Raw genomic sequence first — 21,471 nt, forward strand, 5'->3', positions numbered from 1 at the left:
CCAGCCCCTACAGACACTGTTTTACTCGATGCTTGTATCAACCACTGTGCTGAAAGCAACTGCGACAGTTCCCTTTTGGCAGGTAAGAAGCAGAGGTTCGGCCTGAAGCAGCAGGAAGCAGCTGGCTAACATCGGGGTTGTCAGAGCATCCGGTTCACAGTCTATCTGGAGCAGGCTGGGCCCACTCGTGGCCAAATCAATTACTTTTCCATTGCCCCACTAAGTGTTCAGGGGCTACATTGGTGACACCGTTCCCCACAACCTCAACAAACTAGGGAAACTTTTTTTTTTAATCCATTATATTCTTCTTCCACTTCTCCCCCTCACCCTCCCAGGAACTAGTATCAAGAAGGCCGCGTGCCCGTCACCCAGCTTCAAAATGCCATCAGCATTTCACCAATCTTGTTTCTTCTATTCGCTCCCACGCACTGCTTTTTTTTTCTGAAGATTTTAAAGCAAATCTCAGCCACCCTTTCACTCCCCCTGTAAATACTTTACAGTGCGTCTCTGACAGACGAGGGCTTCTCTCCCTTGAACCTAATTACAATACCATTACCACCTAACAAGATGAGCATAGCTCCCGACGGTGATGAAATGCACCGAGCATCTTTAGATTTCCTCGGTTGCAGCTTTTTGGGCTTGTTCAAATCAAGATCCAAGCAGGCTTGCTGTTTGTTGCACTTGGGTGGCATCTTTCGAATCTCCCTCCCTTCTGCCCCCACCACTTGCTACAAGCTCCAGGAGACAAATGTTCCTTGGGATGTGCCACATTCCAACTTACAATGTTATTTCTTTTTATTAATGTGTTGTGGGTATGTGTCTGTGTGGGGACTTTCACAGGCACATACACTCAAGTGTGTGTGTGTGTGTGTGTGTGTTGTAGGTTGCCTTCAGATGTCTTTCTCGGTCACTATTATTTTTTTTTAATATTTTATTTTTCAATGTTTTGATTCAAAGCCTCTCTATGTAGCCTTGGCTGTTTTGAAGCTTGCTAGGTAGACCAGGCTGGCCTCCCACTCACCTAACACTGCCTCCCAAGTGCTGGGATTAATGGTGTGCACTGTCACACCCATGTTATCTTTAAGTTACGTGTGTACGTGTATGAGAATGTGCACATGCATGCGGTGCCTGTGGAGGCAAGAAGAGAGCCTCAGGTCCTCTGAAGTTGGAACTACAAGCACCTGTATACACCAGGTAATAGCACGTCTGATATGAGCCCTGGGAACGGAGCTCAGGCTCCATAGAACAGAATGTGAGCCAGGCGGGGCATGCGCCCTTAAAGCCAGCACAGAGGCTGATCTCTGTGAATTCAAGGCCAGCCTGGTCTACAGAGTGAGCTCCAGGGTAGCTACACAGAGCTACAAGACCTTGTCTTGAACAACAACAACAACAAAATGGACCAGAAAGTGATCTTATCCACTGAGCCATCTTTTCAATGACCTCACCTTTTTTTGAGACTTGGTCTCTCGCAGTATCTAGAACTTGCTAATTCAACCAGACTAGCTAACTAAGGAGCTACAGGGATCCACTTGACTCCACTTCCCCAATGCTAAGGTTTTAGGTACGTGCCACCATGCCCAGCTCTCACACGGGTGCTGGCGATGGGAACTCAGACCCCCAGGCTTTCATAGCAAGCACTTTACTGCCCCTCATGGCACTGCTACTCGATGCTGTCTCTAGTAGGTATTTCCACATGTGTAAAGTAGATCATTTCATCTCCTTACAACCTTTCAGTGCCCTCTCATTGTTTTTATGCTTTCCCTGGGCCTGGTCTGATCTGTCACCTGATTCCCCCCTATTATATTTTTGGTTGTGAGCCTAGTCTTTAATGGCTGAGCCATCTCTCCTGTCCTGGTTTCCCTCTCAAACCTCTCTCTCTCTCTCTCTCTCCTCGGGGGGGCTCCTCTCCTCTCCGTCTCTCTCTCTTCTCTCTCTCTCTCTCTCTGTGTGTGTGTGTGTGTGTGTGTCTGTCTCTCTCTCTGTCTCTCTCTTTGTCTCTCTGTCTATTTGTCTCTCTCTGTGTCTCTGTCTGTCTGTCTGTCTCTCTGTCAGTCTCTCTCTCTCTGTCTCTCTCTCTCTCCTCCTCCTTCTTCTTTTCTCTCTGTCTCTCTGTCTCTGTGTGTGTGTCTGTCTGTCTCTCTCTTTTTCTGTTTCCTCTCCTCCTTCTTCCTCTCTCTCTCTCTCTCTCTCTCTCTCTCACACACACACACACACACACACACATTCTGTGCTCTTACCATCCTGACAAACATAAAGATATTTTATTGAAACAAAGCCCCCCAAGAAATTGGAATTTTCCCCAGTTACCTCATGATGGGAGACAATAAAGGATGAAGCCTGGTGCCAGCCAGAGAGGGAGCATGTCTCCCATTACTTAAAAAAAGAAATTACAACCTGTCAGACAACCTTGTAGGAGATGCTAGAGCTGAGACAATGGTGGGTCAGTGATGGGCGGGATTACAAGCTAAACCTCATGCCAGGACCCCAAAGATAGACTTGGAGAATCATTGGATCTCTTTGTCCTTTTTCCTTCCTACTGTGAGCATATTGAGTAAGTTTCTTTTTCTGTCATTCACTGTTATTTGTTTGTTAATCGGCCTATTAAGGATTGTGAGGGTCTGCAAAGATGGTTCTGTGGTTAAGAGTGCTTGCTGTAGTCATGGCCAGGATGCAGATCCTAGCAGTTTTGTAAGGGCATCCCACAAATGCCTGTGACTCCGGCTCTGAAAGGGGCAGACACGGAGCTGGAGAGGTGGCTCAGAGGTTAAGGGCACTGACTGCTCCTCCAGAGGTCCTGAGTTCAATTCCCAGCAACCACATGGTGGCTCACAACCATCTATAATAGAATATGATTCCCTCTTCTGGTGTGCATGAAAACAGAGAATTCATATACATTAAATCTTGAAAGAAAGAAAGAAAGAAAGAGGCAGACACAACAGAATCTCTGGGGCTTGCTGGGTTCCAGCTCAATTAGGAAAACTTGAAGCTGGGCTCAGTGGTGCACAGTTATAATCCCAGCACTCAGAGAGGCAGAGTCAGGCGGATCTTAGTGAGTCCAAGGACAGCCTGGTTTACAAAGCAAGTCCAGGACAGTCAAGGCTACACAGAGAAACCCTGTCTCAAAAAACAAAAAATAAATAAACAAAGCAAGTCCAGGATAGCCAAGGCTGCACAGAGAAACCCTGTCTCCAAAACAAAACAAACAAACAAACAAAGAAGAACAAAGAAATATTAAGGCCAAGTTCAGGAAGAAACTCTGCATCCCAGGAAGAAGCAGAAAAGTGTAGAGGGCACCTGAGTCCCTCTTCTGACCTCTGCACACCCAGGCACAATCATCCATATGCAGAAACATAGTCACACACATACACACATGTAAATGAATACATTAAAAAAAAAAAAAAGAAGTGACCAAGCCTGGTTTATTGGGGTCGTTAGGACCAGGCTCTGACCGTAAGCAAATCTGATAACCACACAGCCTCCTTTTTATGTGTTGAAACATCCAGCACCTTCTCCCCCGAAGCCCCTGCGGATGTGCATCCTACCTCCATTCCCACTCTGCTTGGCCACCAGGCAGCCCTGCCTCATCCAGAGGTCTTTCATTGGTGTCCCCTCCCTAGAGATGCCAATTGGGCCAGGATGACTAAGAAGATCTCCTCTTATCCACGGCCTTTCCAGTATCCACTCACTGGGTATCTCCAAACGAATCATTACTTTCTCAAGGTACGTAGCCTCTCTCCCACCACACCCTTACCCAGACAGTAGGCTTTGGGAGGCCAAGACTGTCTGGTGTCTCTTTTCTTTTCTTTTTAAAGATTTATTTATTTATATGTATACAGTTTTCTGCCCACACGTGTGCCTACAGGCCAGAAGAGGGCACCAGATCTCACTATAGAAGATTGTGACCCACCGTGTAGTTGCTGGGAATTGAACTTGGGGCCTTTGAAAGAACAGACAGTGCTCTTAACCACATCTGGCCAGTCCCCTGTCTGGTGTTTCTAAAGCCTAAAATTGTCAAGTATTTCTTGGCAAATAGAATAAATGGAAGAGAGAGAAAGGAGAAGAGGCGTTCCTTCCAAAGAGCACGCAGTATAGAATAAGAGGAAGGAAAACAGAACACAAGACCTTTCCATTTGTCAATTAATCAATATCTGTTAATCACCGACTGACGACCTCCACACTCAGTGCCTGGAGCGGGATGTCTTGGCAGCTAAGGTTGTAGTTAAAGGATTAATTGGTGCAAGATCTCTCTGTGATCCAGAGCCCAGCTGGGGATCTGGGGGTGGAGAAAGATTGACAGGCGTCAAGCTCTCCTGGAACTTCTTAGAGGAAGTCATGAGCTGAGCAGACATTCCTCCTCTTTCTGGGGACCCTAGGGCTCCAGAGGACCTTTGTGGGAGATAAAGAAGCTGCTATTCTGGCATCTGCCCAGATCCTACAGTAGTGAGGAGATGGACCTACGGCCCAGAGTCCTCATCCTGCTGAGGATACAAACACAGGAAGGAGCTAGGCGGAAGGCGGAAGCCCAAGTGGAGCAGAGGAAGCATCGTCCTCGGCGTCGGCGTCCCCCACCCCCATCCCCTCACCCCATCCCCCAACCCTCCCCTGGTAGCCCCACCCCCATCCCGGGTGGTCTGGCCCAGGAGAAAGACCAAAGCTCCCTGTACACGGCTCCATCCTGCGGCTCCAGGTGGCCTCCCTTTGGTGTGAGGCTCCGGAAGCTTCACACTGTTTCTCAGGCGTCCCTACTTTACGGCTTTATGTTTAATCTAGACAAAAGACTTTGCTTAGCCCTTTACGGTCTCATCCAAATGGGCTTTCGTCTTTTCACTAGCACTGTCTGTTTTTATTGTTTTGATCTCTACTGTTTTATTAAGTAATCCTCTAGCTTTTAAGAAAAATTGGGGCCTTATTCTTATTTATTTTACTTTTTTTTCTTTTTTTTTTTTTGCTTTTGCTTTTAAATGCAGAGGCAGCGGTACTGCAGTGGGAGGCCAGCGGGATCTTCTAGACTGCTTAGGTCTGGGAAGCAAGGACACTAAGCGTGGGTTCCAGACAAGTCCTCCAAGAAAGAGTGATACTCCCACTAAAAATTATTCATTTCAACCATATGGAGACTTGGGGCAAATGGCTCTCACGGAGAAGATAAAATTGGCCCTCACAGCCCAGAACACTTACCAGAACAGGGACTTTTAACTTATTTGTGGGCCAGTAAGTGACATCCTGGTGAAACCGCTTTGACATGTGGATACCTGATACGGCCTCTGTGTTCTAAAAGCAGCCATTACACCCTCTGCTGGCTCTCTCTGCTCAGTCACACGAGACGCAGGATTTTCACTCTACCCCAAGCTCAAGGCAGAGTTAGAAGCAGGAGTCGGACAGCAAAACACATTTTAGATGGCAAGCGACCAGCCTAGGACATTTTGACATCGCTTGGTCTAAAGTGGCCTGTGTCGTTTGGAGTTTGGCTATTTAGACACACCGGCAACATTTAGAAGCATGGTTGTCCCCTGCGGTTTTTTTTGAAATTTATGTAAGTGGCTTGGTGCTGACTATTGCCCTCTGCCTCTGACACTTTCCGCCTCTGGCTTGCTAGAGAGAGCTTCCCTATTGCCAGGGGAAGATGTAGTTACTGCTCAACTGCTTTTGTCTGTAGCCTGGTATTCCACCACACCCAAGAGCTGCATTTTGTTTGTTTTCGGTTTCTTTTTGCCTAAAAAATGTGGGGCGTTTCACAGATCTGTGTTTCATCCTTGCGCAGGGACCAGGCTGATCTCCGTTTCGTTCCAACTTTTGTAACATGGGCTGCAGAAGCCAGCACTCGTCTTATATTTTTAGGGCAAGGTCTCATTGTAGCTCAGGCTGGCCCCAAGCTCCGTATGTGGCTGACGATGACCTTGGACTTTGGATCCTCCTGCCTCCACCTCCTAAGTGTTGGTATTGCACTCAAGGGCCACCATTCTAAGTGCTGGTGTCAAACCCAGGGCTGGGTGCATGCCAGGCAAGTGTCCTACCACATGACCCACACCTCAGCCCTATTGCCCTGTTGTACCCTCCCATCCGTGGAGCAGGACACAGGCTGGCACACAGCCTTTTTAGCACTTGATAGGTCTCCACGCTCCTAATTGTTGCTAATCCAAGGGGTTAAAATTCTGCCTTCTTACTTTAATTGTGTTAAAGAGATTGAGCAATAATTGTATAATTATTATTTGTTCAATGTCTGCTTCTGTGTGTGCTTTCTTTCCCCAGCTGGGTTTTTTGTGAATTTTTGATTTGCAGGTTTTAAAAAATAAATGCCAGACCTTAATCTTTGTCAGTCTTAAAGTTTGAGAAGCCATCTCCACATCTACTCCGTCACCCCTTGTTAACGGTGGGGTACAGGGGGGTTTGCTTGGTTTTTGCTTGTTTGTTTTTGAGGCAAGGTCTCATTATGTGTCTCTGGTTGTTCCTGGAATCTGCATGTAAACCAGGCTGGCCTTGAACTTACAGAGATTTACTTGCCTCTGCTTCCCAAAAGCCAGGGCTAAAGGCTGAGGCACTATACCCCGCTAGTGGTTTTTTGCTTGTTTGTTTTTTTTGTTGCCTTATGTCCTTTAACAGCAATCTATAATGTTGAAATGATCAAATCCATTTATTTTGTGCCTTACATTTCATGTGTGTGTGTGTGTGTGTGTGTGTGTGTGTGTGTGTGTGTATTTTTAAACCTTTTCAAAGAGACACTCACTCTGATGTTCAGAGATCTTTTCAACTCATTTCCCTATATTTGTATTTATAATTTTGCTTCTCACATTGAAATCTTTATTCATTTGGATTTCTTTTTAGGTAGAGTATGAACTCAATTTAACTTATTTCCAGATAAGTGGGCCATTTTCTCTGAGACCTTCCACTAAGTAACTTACCCTTCCCTCTGTTTGGAATGCATCTCCCATCCTGTCATCTGCTGAGTTCTTTCATGGCCCTGTTTATTTAGCCTTGTTTCTGTTTACTAGATGTGTTTATTTATGTATGTCTACATCTGTTTCCGGTCTCCTGCTCTGTTCCTTCAGCTTATCTGTCTAGCCCTTCGACAATAATACACTGCTTTTATTATTTTGACTTTGTAATCATGTTGAAGGCCCACAGCCCAAGTGTTGTTTCTTTGTTCTTTTGAAATTGGATTAGCTATTTGCAGCTCTCCATTCTCCTATGTAGATTTTTATAATCAATTTCATTCCCTAAAATTCCTGCTGGAATTTAACTGAATGTAGGAATTAATTTCAGGTTAATAGATATCTTTACAAGATGAAATCATCTCAAACATAGATACAGTGTGTCTTTTTATTTGGGGCCTTCAGTTAATGGCCTTTCATGGCATTTGTTTTCCTCTGTGGTCTTGGGCCTTCATTGTTAGTTCATCCCTTGGACCTTTGAGGTTTTCACTGTTACTATGAGAAGTCGGCTTGCTCTGTTTTTTGGAACCATGGTAGAGCCTGGAGTAAGTGGATATAATTGGAAAACTGAAAGGTGGGGTGTTTTCACCACAATCACTGAAGACAGGTCTCTCTCCACCCAAAGCCCCCTCCACCACACCAGCCTGAATGTTGACTAACACTAGAACCCATGGGTACCAGGCTCCAGGAAAGGGGAATCTGAGCTGGAGACAGGTCTAGCGGGGTCATAGGTAATGAGTGTGTGGCTTAACTGTGAATAGTTAAGGTCACTGCCTAGTGTCCAGGTGCCTAAATGCCCTCTGGGAATTCCAGGACTTCTTCTGTGCTAATTGGAGATGGAGACAGAGGTACACAGACAGAGGTAAATCAAGGGTTAATTAGTAAGGGGCTGAAAAGATGGCTCAGCAGTTAAGAGCAGTTGCTCTTACAGAGAACCTGGTTTACGTTCCCCATACCCACACAGTGGCTCACAACCATCTATACCAGTCCCAGGGGAACTGGGCACACATGCAGGCAAAACATATAATAGAAATAATTTTTAAAATAGCTAATTAGTAAGGGAAATGCACTTTTCTTTTTTAAATTTTGTGTGTGTGTGTGTGTGTGTGTGTGTGTGTGTGTGTGTGTGTGTGTGTTTGCGCGCATCCATCAGCCTTTATGTGCATAATTTGCATACATTGCCTGTGGAGACCAGAAGAGGGCATCAGGACTCCTGAAAAGTGGAGTCCTCTGCAAAAACAAAAGCTCTTAACCAATGAGCCACACCTCCAGCCCCAAAAATACTTTCACTAGACTTTGCAATAACATATATGTACATATATATATGTGTGTATATATAGCTGAGTTCTCACCCTAATAACATGTATTTTACACTTTAAAATTTTTTAATTTGTTTATTTATTTTCATGAGTGTGAGTATTTTGCCTGCTTGTGCATTGGTGTACCATGTGAGTTCCTGGCCCTTGGAGACCAGAAGAGGGCATCAGATCCCTGGAACTGGAGTTAAGATAGTATTGAGCTGCCATGTGGGTATAGGGAATTTAACCCACCACAGGGCCACCTCTCCAGTCCCTAATTTATACATTTTTTAAAAAGCGTTTATTTATTTGTGTGTGTGTGTGTGCACGGGTACACACATGTGAGTGTGTGTGCATATGTGTTCGTTCATGGGCCACATAGGATGTATAGAGGTGAGAGGACAACTTACAGGAATTGGTTCTTTTTTTCCTCTGTGTGAATCCCAGAGCTGGGAAAAAAAAAAAAAAAAAAAAAATATATATATATATATATATTTACATCCGTAGTTTTCTTTCTCTTTCATTTCTTACTTTCTTTTTATTTGTTTAGTTTTGGTTTGGTTTTTGGTTTGTTTGTTTGCTTGTTTGTTTTTGGTGGTTTTGTTTTCGTTTTGAGACAGAGTCTCACTTTGTAGTCACGTCTGGCCCAAAACTTGCTAAGTAGCCAGGCTGGCCAAGAACTCATGGAGCTTTGCCTGCCTCTGCCTCCCAAGTGCTGGGATTAAAGGCGTGCACCACCAATGCCCAGTTTATTTTATTGTTCTTAAAGAGAAATCTCCCTGACACATACACAGCCAATCCCCCAAACCTAGAGTTTTTGGTTTTTGTTTGTTTGTTTGCTTGTTTTTTAAAAGATCATTTATTTGTATTGAACTTTCTTAGAAGTTTTTGGGGTTTTTTTGGTTTGGTTTTTTGGTAACCTTTACAAGACTCTCTCTCTCTCTCTCTTTTTTTTTTATTCTTTTGATCAGGTTTGTCAAAACATAGACTAAATCAGATTTTTTTTACCAGTTGTTTAACTGCAAAGCGCCTCATGCTTCATTTGCATATTGAATGTGTCTGTTTTCACATCAGGACAGACGCTTAAGCTACAGAGCTGAAAAAGATTTCCTACCTGTCCCCGGGGGACGAAGTTTGCCACTATCTACCTTTTGCTTATTGTTTTTTTGTTTGTTTGTTTTTTGAGGACCTTGCTTTGGAGAGGAGGAGGATGTTGGACCTCTGATCCTCCTGCTTCTGTCTCTCAGGGGCTGGGATTACAAACATAGGGTAACCATGCCTGGCCTGCCCATTCTACTTTAAAGGGATTAATTACAGCAGCATACCTCATGAGAGACAACTGTCCCAAGACTAGCATGAATCCTCCTTTTTTAGAATATTTTTCCATCCTCATATGATCACCTACGCTAAGGCACATAAGCCTTAGGTACACGGCTTAATGAAGTTTTACTTCCGCACACACTAAGCATCCTTCTGACCAAGGTCATGACGTCTCCAGCTCTGCAGGGGGCTCTCCCAGGCCCCTGTTGGTGAGTGTCACCAAAGCCCTCACTCCCAGGTAGCATTCTGAACTCTTGGCTCCTGCTGCCCATGCTGACAACCTCAGAAACAGAACCACACAGCACGTACTAATTATGAGTCTGACCTTTTCACTCCACAGTATAGGTCCAATTATCCTATGCACAGCAGTTGTTAAGTTTTTAATGTTACTCAGCACTATAGTACTTGGAGAACTATGTATTGTTCTTAAATACATATAGTATAGTATTAAACGCAACTGATATCCTGCAGTGGCTTGTGCTTGTATTTGTAAATAAAAATAGCCCAACATTTCCTTTCGTAATATAACCTTCCCTCCTCTTCCTCCTCCTCTTCTGCCAGAATAGTTGCTATAACATTTAAACCACATTTAGACAGCTTTCCCTCTTTTCTATTTTTGGGGGGATTGGTGCTAGATACAAATTAGATTGGAAACTGAACCCCGGCCTTCACACACCCTGAACATGTGCCCTACCACTGAGCATCAGCCCAGCCCACACTGCGGGGTGTGAACAGGAATAGCCCAATATGTTTCGTGTGTTGTAATGCTTAGCCCATAGGGAGTGGCACTATTAGGAGGTGTGGCCTTATTGGAGTAGGTGTGGCCTTGTTGGAGTAGGTGTGGCCTTATTGGAGTAGGTGTGGCCTTGTTGGAGAAAGTGTGTCATTAGGTGGGTGGGTGGGGGCTTTGAAATGTCCTATGCTTGAGCTACACTCAATGTGACACACAGTCTCCTTCTGCTGCCTGAGGATCCAGGTGTAGAACTCTCAGCTCCTCCAGCACCATGCCTGCCTGCACACTGCCATGCTTCCCGCCATGATGATAATGGACTAAACCTCTGAGAACTGTAAGCCAACCCCAGCTAAGTGTTTTCCTTTATGAGAGTTGCCGTGGCTATGATGTCTCTTCGCAGCAAAGGAAAACCTAACTAAGATGAACTGTGATACGAGGTATTGTGTAAGTTTTGTTGTTATAGGTCTTTTCTTAGCATTTGTGAACTTACTTAAAAAACAAAAACAACAAAATAGTCTGAGCACTGGAGGAGAGTCAGTGTGTCGGGAAGACTTTTATAATAACTTTTACATTTCAGCCATTATTTTGCCAGCCTCTTCCATCCTAGTTTATTTTCTGCTGCTGTGATAAAATACTGGCCCAACCCAACTTTTCAGGGCAAGTGTTTGTTTCATCTTAAAACTCCCCAGGTCAAAGTCCATCATGGAGGAGAGTCAGGGCAGGAACTCAAGGCAGGAACCCAGAGACAGGACCTGATGCAGAGATCATCAGGCTCTCCATTGGCTTGCTCAGCCTGCACTGCCCACAGCGGGATGGGCCCTCACCTATCAATCATTAAAAAAAAAAAAAAAACTATCCTCAGGCATGCCCACAGGGCAGTCTGATGGAGGCAGTTCCCCAGGGGAGGTTCACTCCTCCAAGGTAGCTTTAGTTTGTGTCAAGTTGATAAAAACAAACAAGCAGAGCACATATGTTCATCTTGTACCAATGCTACTCACAACCCACCATATACAAGACACCGAACACACACACACACACACACACACACACACACACACACACACACACACAAACACACACAGACACTAACAAGATAAAGATGTTTATAAGCCTTTTCAAGGCAGGCTTGTCTTCCTCAGTCATTCTTGTGTATTTTCCAGGGCTTGGTAGCACCCTCTCTTGTTTTATAATTTCCGTTGTTCTCTTGCCCTGGGACTGTCTCGGATGCTTCCCCTGCCATCCGGATTTAAATACATAGTTTATTTGTTCTCGGTTATATCTGAGAGATGCTCTCCTGCTTGAACTGCTTTGGCCATTACACATGAGTTTTGACATAGAGAGCTCTCCCTAACATTCAATTTTAAGTAATCAGCAAACCCTTGTAAGTTATTCTCTTTGCTCCAAGAGCCATTTCATAGTATGGTTTTGTTTTCAGACATATGAAATAGTTTGTCTACTCTTTGGCTATTCTCCCAGCCCCTGCATCTCCTGGTGGCCATCATGCTGATACAGCTGCGCTTTGCTTGCAGATAGGATAGATAGACCCTTCAGTCAAATACCAATGGAGTTTAATGGAATTCTTATTTCCAGTCTTGTCTTTTCTTATCATATGTTTGTCCGTTAGGGGTGTGTGTGTGTGTGTGTGTGTGTGTGTGTGTGTGTGTGTGTGTACATGTGCCACAACATGTGAGTAGAGGTAGATCAGATGGCCGCTTTCAGGAGTGGTTCTCTCCTTGCACCATGTGGGCTCCTGGGATTGAACTCAGGTTTTCAGGCTGAGGAGGAAGAGTTCACACCCACCGAACCTTCCTCCTGGCCACTAGGTTTTACTTTATCAATTCCTGGGAAACTTTTTTTTTTTTTTTTTTTTTTTTTTTTGGTTTTTCGAGACAGGATTTTTCTGTGTAGCCTTGACTGTCCTGGACATACTTAGATATAAATACATATTTATTATCTATTTATAAATATATAATGCTTTATAATAAATATATTGTATGTATAAATATATAAAACACACTTAGACATAAATCTACCAAACACACATAAGATGTATATGTGGAAAACTATAAAACCCTTTTTTGTTTTGTTTTGTTTTTTTGTTTTTTCTGAGACAGGGTTTTTCTATTCAGCCTTGGCTGTCCTGAACTTACTCAGCAAACAGTGGTGAATAGCTGGCTGTCTAGTAAGGGGCTGTGGCTACAATCCTGGAAAACATAGCCCTGTCCTTAACTGCTAATTAATGTAATGTGAATATGGAAATAAATGAAGCTTGACCCAGACAGGACGTCATGGATAGTAACTCAAATAGTAACTCAAAATATGCCAGAGCTAAATGTAAAGCACAAGACTGTAAGACCCTGAGAAGATAGCACAGGAGAAAAATCTAAATTACTTTGGGTTTAAACCCAGTAAACAGCAGTAATCCTTGAAAACAAGAGTCGGCAAACTGAGTGCTGTGGCTTAATTCATCATGTGCTACAGACACCATGTGCTAGACCTGTAATCCCCAAGCCAACACTGTAGGTTGTACGTAAGTATGGCTTGGGTCATCAGAGATCCTGCCCTTCCTCCCCTCCTTCTCTTTCATCCTGCGATCATATGATATCATCCACCATGAAACAATGCAGCAGAAATCCCTGGCCAGATGCAGCCCCCTAGCCTTGGACCTCTTAGCCTCTAGAACCAAGAGCCAAGTAAACATCTGTTCATACAAATTATCCACTTTAAAGCCAAGCATAGTGGCCCACACCTGAAATCCCAGTGCTTGCCAGACTGAAATGAAAGCATTATGTGAGTTCAAGATCCCCTTGGGTTATGTAATATTCGACCAACAAGGGCTACATAGATTCAAAAATAAGACCAGTAAGCCACCAGGGTTGGAGAGAGGATGTAATAATTAAGAGCACCCACGTGGCAGATGCCAACTGTCTGTCACTCCAAAGGCCTCTTCTAGCCTCTGTAGGCTCTGTAGGCACGTGGTATAAGAATATGCCTACTCACAGACAAAACACTCATACACATAAAGGAATAAAATGAAATAATTTTCTTATAAAATAAGCATAGATTCCTCCTTGATCAATCATTTTAAGCATAAATCATCGTAATAATAGCAAGTTATTCACTCTACAGTCTTATGTTATAGGAAGAATACGGACTAAGATACTAGCCTTTATTAAAATTAAACTGACATTAACTTTTATTAAAATTTAAAACTTCTAGCTGAGCATGGTGACATATATGTCTACAACCCCAGCACTCAGGGTGTCAAGGCAGGGGAATTGTAGGTTCAAGATCAGCCTGAGCCACAAACAACACCTTGTCAGAGAAAGAAGGACGAAAAGGAGGAGAAAAAGAAAACCTTCCAATCTTTGCCTTTAAAAATCACAGATTTAAGTGCAAGGATTTTTTTATTTGAGGCTATCCTGGGCTACATGGCAAGGTCCAGGCTATCCTGGAGTGAGCTATGTGAGCAGGGGGGTGATCAGCTGGCTGGAGGTGGAGCTGCCGACCCAGTGCCTCCAGGACCCAGGACAGCTCCCAGAGAGCAGCAGGAGAAATGCTCATTTTTGTTTTGTTGAGGCAGAATCCCCTGTACACATATCCCAGGCTGGCCTTGAGCTTTATACGTAGTCAGTGATGACCTCACACTTCTGATCCTCTTGCCTCCACCTCCCAAGCGCATGGAAGGTGTGTATTCGTCACCTTCACGGTCCCGCCATGTTAGAACTTAAGTGTGGAGGTCCGAAGACAACTTGCCCAAGTTGGTTCTCTTCTTCTACCATGAGGGCTTCAGGGACTGAACTCAGGTCTACAGACCCTCAGGCATGAGGAGCTAGTGCCTTTACCCACTGATCCATCTCCTTGGCTCTTTAACTCCTTTATATGTAGCATTTTAGCATAGTTGCAGGGTGGTTGGAGCAGGCTGGGCTCAGTTGCAGTCACACACAGGACGGAACAGAAGGCAGTGTGGACACTAGCTGCTCATGTTGCTTCAGGGTGTGTGTTTACCTTACACAACCGCCATACTGTGTAGACATTGGGGTTGCCCCCATTTTTCACTCAAGGCTCAACGACTGGGAAGGCATGGCCAGAGCTTGCTGGAATCCATATTTGGATTTGAAGCTGGTTGGTTTTGTTTTTTTTATAAAGTCTGATGCAGGCCAGGCTCATCTTGAACTTGCTGTTTAGCTGAAGTCTTGCTCATTCTACCCCCACCTTCCAAGGCCAGGAGTTTCGGGGTTCGTAAAGCTTATATTTGAATCTCCAGTTGGGGTTCCTGAGCCCCTATGTCCTCAGCAGACGGGAGCTGAGAGGAAGTGGCTCTCACTTACGCCATCCCTTTGTTCTCTTGGGGAGCATCTGGACATTAGGCCAGGAACACAGAGCTTTCTGGGGCCACCTCAGAGTACATGTAACCAATGCTTCCATTGCAATGCTGGAGTGTGAGAGTTGGCAATCTGCCTTTCCACTCCAGCTCCCTCTCACAGCCCCGAGCAATGAGGAAGGCAGTCTAAAGGACCACCTTCCATTCGGTGTCCAGGGAATCCCAAGCCCCTCCCTGTCCACAGGAACTTTGATCTTGCTCAGTTACTCAGACCCACTCTCCCAACTCCACAAGCTCAATACACAGGGGCAAATTCGAGGCCCCCTTCCTTTCCTTACCCTGATCTGGTGCCATGGCCCGCTAACCTTACACACAGAGGGTACCTGGTTCCCAGGCAAGGCAGGCTGACAGGCCATGTACATACAGAGCCATTCCCAAAGCCAGCAACTTCTCCCGGACTGCTCCCTTTGGAGATAGAGCTCCTGGTCCTCCTATCTGCTCCACTGTTGTCCCTAACCCCCTTCAGACAGATAGGGCCAACACCTCATGCCTAAGAGAGCCACAGCTGTGGTGAAGAGCTGTTGGCTGTGACACTTTGGGGGGTAGACTAGATGGGAGCAGAGCCACGCCCCAGAACCCCTCATCCCATGGTCCTGGGCTTCTGACCAGGTAAGGAGGGATAAGCAAAGGATATCCCCATTTTTCCCCCACCCCATTTATTGAGGGCCTTGCTTATAGTTTCAGAAGATTAGAATACATGACTGTCATGGTGGGGAGCAGGACAACAGGCAGGCAGGCATGGCTGAAGGATTTTACCCCATCTCGGAGGGTTTAGTCTATGGTTGCTTGATCCTGAGTGCTTGGGCAGAACATCGTGGCTGCAGGGGAGGGCAGCTGCTCATATTCAGCAGACAGGAAGCAGAGAGAGAGAGAGAGAGAGCAAAGACAGGAAAGGGCTGAGGAAGCTGCAACCCCAAAGGCACACCCCCAGCGATGTACTTCTGCTGCCTAGGCGCCACCTCCCACGTCTCCTCACTTCCCAATAATGTCATCGCATTTTGAATCCATTAAAGGCTTCATCCATTGATTAGGTCAGAGCCCTCACAATCTAATCATCTCTGTCAAAAAAACCAAAAACAAAAACAAACAAAACCACCCAGAGGTGCACTTCGGTGCTGCCTAGAGGCTTCTTAATAGAATTACCCTGGCAATCAGAATTGCCTTCACAGCGGGATTCTGGAAGGTGGGAGTCTAGATGAAGGTTTCAGCCTGGCCAAATCCAGGCCAGGACTCTCTTCCTGGCTTACAGACAGCTGCCTCTCTCCTGTATACTCACACAGCCTGGATGTATGCAGTTACAAGGATATGGGGCAGGGAAAGGGAGAGGAGGGGTTAGGCCTCTGGGGGTCTCTTCTTATAAGGCCTCTAATCCTGTCATGAAGGCCTCAACCTCATGACCTCAGCTAACCCTTAATTACCTCCCAGAGTCCTGCCCCAAATACCACGCCACTGCAGGCAGGGGCTTCAACCTAGGGCGTGTGTGTGTGTGTGTGTGTGTGTGTGTGTGTGTGTGTGTATGTGCGCGCGCGCGCGCGCGCATGCACACGCACGTGCCCATGCATGCACACTTGTGTGTGCACATATGTGCGCTTGTGTGTGTGTGCCCATGTATGCACACTTGTATGTGTGCATATGCGCGCTTGTGTGGGGGGGGGTGTGAGCCGGCGCGTGCGCACACACGCACATTTGTGTCCTTATGCAAGGGAAGCTGTCTCCTTCAACTTTACTACCACACTCCAGACTAGTCCCTGGAAGCACTGTCCTTCCTCGTGCTCCACTATCCCTGTCCTTGCCCCCAGAACACTGCCCACCCACTCTTACCCAGCTTCCCGCTCTGGTAGCAACCCTTCCATGCTATGTGGGTGTTATGTGTCATCTGGTCTACCATCACTGGCTCACCTGCCACTGCTTGCTGAGCTGCAGCCCTCTGTTCCACCCTTTCTCATTTTCTTCAACGAAGTAGCAGGAAGGGCATCTTGGGTCCCATCTGTCTCTGCTAGGAATGCAGCCCCTCATCTCCATCCAAGTGGAATTAGGCGGCTCTCCTGCATGTCCATTTCTTGCTCTGCCACCAGGGGGCGCACAGCTCACTCCCCTGTGCTTGGGAAGGTCATGGGGATGGTTGCTCCTTTGTCTCTTCCCTCCCTCTGGTGCCTGCGTTAAGGATACAGACCAAAGTGTCAGGTGTCAGATAGATTCCTAAATCACTTCTCCACTTTATTTTTTGAGGCAGGGTCTCTTACTGAACCTGTATCAGCTCGACCTCGCAGGGAGCCCCAGAGATTCCCCCGTCTCCACCCTTCCTCCCAGCACTGGGAGCTACAGACGTACAGCACCACACTCAGCTTTTGTCTGAATGTTCAGGTTCCAAACTCAGGTCCTCACACTTGCATAGCAAGCAAGCACTTTACCTTACCCACTGAACCATCTCTCCAGCCACACTCCCTCCCTTTAATAGAGCTGTAAGCCATAGGCCCAGCAGTGAGAGAGACGGCTGGCCTCCTGCACTCCTGTCAAGTCTCCAGCGGGGTTTATCTGTACCTTCACGCCATGTTTGCTTGTCAAAGGAGCCGGGGGCTGTGTGTGACAGCCAGGTTAAATAAATGCTGCCTCCTTCCATTCCCCCAATTCCTGTCCTGTTGCCGAGGATAGCGGGTGTCTTCCCAGCTTCCACAGATGCTGGTATATTGTCGCCTGTCCTTATTTGATTAGTGGAACACTCAAAATGCCTGAGGCCATCTCTACACAGCAAGGGGGGGGATGGCTAAGCCCCCCTTATCCTTGGCTGCCTGAAGGATACTCCCTGGAAAAGTAGAGAGGCAGGACAGTGTGGAAGGAGGAAGGTGAGGCTCAGGAGGCCAAATAACTGTGGCAAGGTGACATCACCAGCAAGTGGCAGAGCCAAGTCCACAAACCAGATGCCCTGAAGACTTCAATACTTCCCCCTTGACTCAGACCAGTCCTGGTGTTGCCTAGAAGGGCTAGCTGAAAGTTGTAGGCCTGGGATAATAGTCAGATAGTGGTGCCAGGTGTGACGGCACCTGCCTTTAATCCCAGCAGAGGCAGGTGGATCGCTGTGAGTTCTAGGCCAGCTGGTAAGCGAGACCAGAAGAGCCAAGGCTACACAGAGAGACCCTGTCTCGAGAAACCAAAGGGGGGAAAACTCTTTAAATAGTCAGATAATGCTTGACTTTTGAGTATGAGGGTGCAAATCCAATCCCACAGAGCCCACATTTTAAAAGCCAGTAATGGTAGTAAATGTTTTTAGTACCAAGCCTGGACAGATGGAGACGGACGGATTCCTGAGGCTTCCTGGTCAGCCAGCCTGGCTGAATATGGTGGTCAAGGAAAGTGAGAGACCCTGTCTCAAGAAACAGAGAAGAGGCGACTGAGGAACAACAGCCAGCCAGTCCTCATGCACACATGTGTGCACACACACACACCTCCATACACATGTGCATCTGCACACACATAAAACATAAAAACTAAGCATGGGCTGGAGAGATGGCTCTGAGGTTAAGAGCACTGTCTGTTCTTCCAAAGGTTCTGACTTCAATACCCAGCAACCACAGGGTGGCTCACAACCATCTGTAATGTGATCTGGTGCCCCCTTCTGGTGTGTAGGTGTACATGCAGGCTGAACACTGTATACATAATAAATAAACAAATCTTTAAAAATAAACAAAAACTAAGCTGTCAGGAATGGGGATGTGGCCTGGTGGTAAAGTACTTGCCGACCATTCATGAGGTTTTGTGCTCCATCTCACTATTGGGGGGAGGGGGAAGCAAGAAAAAGAATTTTTTTAATCCACTACATCAAGAATGAAAAGACAGATCCAGCCCCTCGAACAGGTGTCTTTGTGTTTGTCTTCGCTGGTGGGTGAGGGTGAACAGCGCCAGCTGATGTTAGACATGGTCCCCGGTGTGCAGCAACAACAGCATGCACAGCCTCACGTTCACTCACAATAGACTGACAGGAGCACCCATGTGCCATTACCTTGCTCCCTCCCTCCCTCCCTCCCTCCCTTCCTGCATCCCCTGGGAATCCATTCAGATCTACCCAGCAGAACGGAGGAGAGGAGGGTAAAGCCCACATCCAGCTGTAATTCTCTCCCTCTCCTTGTGAAAACAAAAGGAACAACGGGAAGCCTCATCCAATATTCATGGGGAAGCATCCGGACAGATCCCCGGGAAAATAAGTCTTTTCTGAGCCCACGATCCCAGAGCCTTGGAGCAGCCAGCACCAGCTAGGAGCAGGACAAGGGCTGGCAGAGGCACTTTGTAGAAAAGCTTAATTACGATTCACAGAACTGCAGCACGGAGATGGTTTAAAGCCACTTAATTAGTGTAGGGATATACCGCCGTAATTATCCTGAAAAATGGCCTAATTAACCTATGGAAAATCCAGGGCCACCACTCAGCAATGCTGGAGATGTTAGTAGTCTCTTAGTGTACCCCATCTACTCTTGGGGACAACTTTGTGTGGGGACACAGGTCTGGTGACAAACAGAGGGGGTATAGGGCTGCCCCTGGAGGGTGCCCAGGCTTAAAAAGCAAATATTAGTAAGTAGCAATGAAAGAAAACTCAGAGATATAGTAACTGAGTACTACCAGAGGCCAAGTGGTATTCTGCTCCATTCCTCATGTAAGTCTCAAGATGATCCCATAGCATGGATATTGAAGGTCAGAGAAGTTCATCAATTAACTCAATGCCACACAGTCAGATTCCACTTTTCCTATTATTTCACAGTCTTTCCTAGGCTCAACAAGCTGAGGGGATCCACTCAACCTGGAAGACGTGCTTTTCACTCCAAGGAGGCACCACCCCCTCGAACCTGTCCGAAAAGTGGAGTCAGTCACGCTGAGGAGGGCCTCATGGAAGAGTGGACCCGTTCACAAAGGCTGCAGTAGGAGGGATATCCCGTAAAAGGCACAGCGTGCTGCCTGTACAACCTTTCACAAAAACCCAAGCCATCACCACAGCATTGATTCTCAGCCCAGATCTTGTCCCAAAGCCAGAGAATACACACCTGGGAGGCCATATGAAGCTGGATTCATTTCAATCGTCCTCAGGGGACACGCTGGTGCCACACGGGACAAAAGCTCGGAGTCCTCCAGGGGGCGCCCGAGAGCCAGCCAGGCGCTCCAGTTTATCTGGCCAGCAGGTCGAGGAATATTCCAACAACGTCCTCATTCTTCGCTGATCAAAGGAACCGGGATTGAACCTGCTGTAATCATCCGCTGGGGAGTTTGCTTAAAATTCCCCTAATTACGGGAGAGCAGAAAATTGCTACGCCTCAGACTGAATAGAGAAATCGAAGGCGCCCTGCTCCAGCTGCCTGGGGGAGACGAGCCAGTCTGGGAACAGAGAGGCGAGGGGGCTACAAACTGCAAGGAAGGGAGGGAGAACCAGGTTCCTGGCTTGTGCCAGGAGTGGGAGAGGTAGGAAAAGAGCCACTGCAATAGGGACATGGTGACTGGCTCAGCTGTGGCACCCACCTTCCCCGCAGAGCAAGTGCGGGAGCGGGGAGATGGGTAGTCGGCCCATACTTTTGACTTAATAAAGAGAGAAGCTCTGGGTTGTCCCGTCTGCCTGGAGAGGCATAGTCACGAGATGTTGGAGAAGGTCAAGGTGTGAGCTTATAGGGCACAGGTTCCTCTGGGCTCAGCCCTGCCCCAGGAGTGTGGAAGGATATAGACGTGAAAAGAGGGGACAGGATGCCAGGTCCGGGGATGTCTCCGTCTGAACAGGAGAGTAGGTGAGCACAGCATAAAAGGCTGAGATTCAAAGACTACACACACACACACACACACACACACCAGCACCCTTTACACACCATTGTCCTGGGCAACGTCAAGGGGGTCCCAGTGTTCGGAACCAGGTTAAATCAGAAGGAACCTTGCTGAGCAAAAGAGAGTGGAGTAAGAAGAAAGGAAGTGGAGAGGGCACTGTTGAGAGGAGTCTAATACACCCAAAGGGATTATGGGAGCCTGGTTTAGACAAGGAAAGCAGAGGCCTAGGTAGTTGAAGCTACTTGTCTACAGCCATACAGCTCATCAGAGGCCAAGCTGGGGCTCAGAGGCAGAGTTTAGACTCAGGCTATGGAGTAGTTCTCAACTGGGCAGGATGGAGGGGGATGGGCATGGGCAATGGGGCCAGAGGTGGAAACTAAAGACAGCTAAGCCCTCCGACTGAAGGATCCCACTACATCAGTGGCTGATTTCCTGATCTATTAACAGATACTAAGTATAAGGGGACTGTTGTAAAGGGCCCCTCCTGCAGCGCTCCTGAGGCCCTGGGGCCCTCCAGGTGGGGCCCTCCACCTCAGGCTACCCTCAGAGAAGGATTAAATGTGCTACACCTTGGCTCTCTCCCCATTTTTCAAGGACATTTCAGTTGCTCATGCAAATTCCTGTCACATGCCCGATGTGGTCCTCTTGGGACCCTAACTGTCCTATCTTGTTTGTCCAGGTCACAGTATTGAGACTGGAGTAGGGAACCCACTCACACTACCACTTAAGAAAAAAAGGGGCAATTTTTTTTTGTTTGTTTTTGTTTTTTGAGACAGGGTTTCTTTGTGTAGCCCTGGACTCACTTTGTAGACCAGGCTGGCCTCGAACTCACAGCAATCCGCCTGCCTCTGCCTCCCAACCGCTGGGACTAAAGGTGTGCGCCACCATGCACGGCCAGGGCAATTTTCTTTTCAAAAGTATAGGGATGTCTGTTGGGGAGGAAGGCTGGTATCCACATGGCTGCACACCCTTTCCACTCCTCCATGAAGCCAGCCTCATTTGATCCTCTGGATGACC

At 46.8% G+C, this 21,471-nt stretch overlaps 1 pseudogene; it reads right to left on the minus strand.

Annotated features, from left to right (window-relative positions):
- Window positions 1-5,713: 5,713 nt before the first annotated feature.
- LOC127198863 (uncharacterized) lies at window positions 5,714-5,814 on the minus strand (annotated as a pseudogene).
- Window positions 5,815-21,471: the final 15,657 nt, after the last annotated feature.

This window comes from Acomys russatus, chromosome 14, assembly GCF_903995435.1.
Source record: "Acomys russatus chromosome 14, mAcoRus1.1, whole genome shotgun sequence".
Taxonomy (NCBI): Eukaryota; Metazoa; Chordata; class Mammalia; order Rodentia; family Muridae; genus Acomys; species Acomys russatus.